Below are 1,654 nucleotides of genomic sequence, written 5' to 3'. Positions count from 1 at the left end.
AAAAAAAATCTGCATAAAAAAGTTCTTTACTTTCATAAAAAAAAACAGGGGATGCGTTCCAGCATTTTCAAAAACCGCATAAATTCAGATACTCCATGTAAAAAATTCTAAAAAACCGCATAAAAAATCCAGTGAGGCATTATTGAGCAAAAAAAAACTATTTATTTCTTCACTTCAACACTTATTATTCCATGTAAAACCCAACATTAATGAAATAAACAAAATTTTATCTATATTTTAACCAAAAATAAAAAATAAAAACACCACAATAAATACATGAATTATGTAAGAATACATAAAAAAAATTTTAAAAAAAAGGTTTTTTCTTAACAGCGGTCGCCCCTCGGCAGGCAATGGCAAACCTCCGAGTGTATTTCTGCCATGAAAAACAGCTTCTCGTAAAAATGCAATCGCCATTCGGAGTCGGCGTAAAACTGTAGCTCCCCTTTGTGTCACAACATCAAGGCGCACACCACAAATTTGAGGAGAAGCTCCACTTATATGTAAGCGCCAATCTTTTATTATTATTATGTAAGAATACAAAGACAAATTATTTATCAGAAGCATTGTCTTTTACATACTGAAAAAAGTAATAAAAACTCTCAAAAAAGCAAAATCGCTACTGCGAAATTATGGTTTGAAAAACCGCATAAAAAAATTCGCATAAAAAGAAACCTAAAGTTCTGAACACATTGAAAACGACGAGCTACGGGCCACAGCTTCCAGTTTGTTATCTTCATTATCTAAACGCTTTGTCGATGGCGACATGATTTTTTTGAACGCGGCAGCGACATCATGAATTTGTATGAGTTTGACATAAAAGAAGAGGAAGAACCTTATCTGTCGCCGGAAAAATAGAAATAGATCTAATCTGGCCACAACCACAGCCGTCGCGTAGCCCGGTCGTCGCCAAAATAATTATCTACATAAGAGTACGTGTTAAAATAATTTGACAGCTGTAGTCCGTAGCTCGTCGTTTTCATTGTGTTCGGGCTATAAGTGTATTCGCTTTCCAATACATATTCTCTCTTAAGAGTTCAACTCGTTGCCTTAAGCGAAGCTAAAGTCAGTCTGTAGGCAATGGTCGAGCTGTAATCAGAGTGCCCAGATTTGGCGATTTCGCGCCAATTTGGAGATTTTTTTTGGATATTTGCGCGTAAAAATTTAGAAAAATTTAGAATTTTGTCCCTTCAAATAAATTTTTTCCAATTATAAAAATATACAAAACATAGTTTTCCACGATAATTTTACAGAAGAGGCTAATGAACTGCGTGATAAATTTGACTTAAGAAGCATACTAAAAAACTGTAAAACTATTTAATCGACCTAATCGAAGAATTTTTGAAACGATTACCTATTCAATAAAGTACTTTTACAAAAGCTTTGATTTTGTCACCAGAAAAGTGTGTGAATCACAAGAGGGCGAGTTTCAGGGACCTGCCAATTCACTATTTGACTTTGAAGGAAAGAAAAGCAACGGAAACTGAATATTTAAATCTTTTAACTTTCCCATGGAATAACTTTTCTCAGAACCATTCCGTCCGCCTCCGAAGAATTTTGGATAATTGCTTACGGAGTGAAAACCGCAACAGGCAATAAAATGTTTGGAAATATATGTAAGTAAATTCATATTATTATCCTTTCCGCACTCTCA

Source organism: Rhagoletis pomonella, unplaced genomic scaffold, assembly GCF_013731165.1.
Source record: "Rhagoletis pomonella isolate Grant_MI unplaced genomic scaffold, Rhpom_1.0 Rhpom_scaffold_00100, whole genome shotgun sequence".
In the NCBI taxonomy this organism is placed as follows: domain Eukaryota; kingdom Metazoa; phylum Arthropoda; class Insecta; order Diptera; family Tephritidae; genus Rhagoletis; species Rhagoletis pomonella.
The sequence above is the reverse complement of the archived record's forward strand: the minus strand, read 5'-3'. Positions refer to the sequence as shown.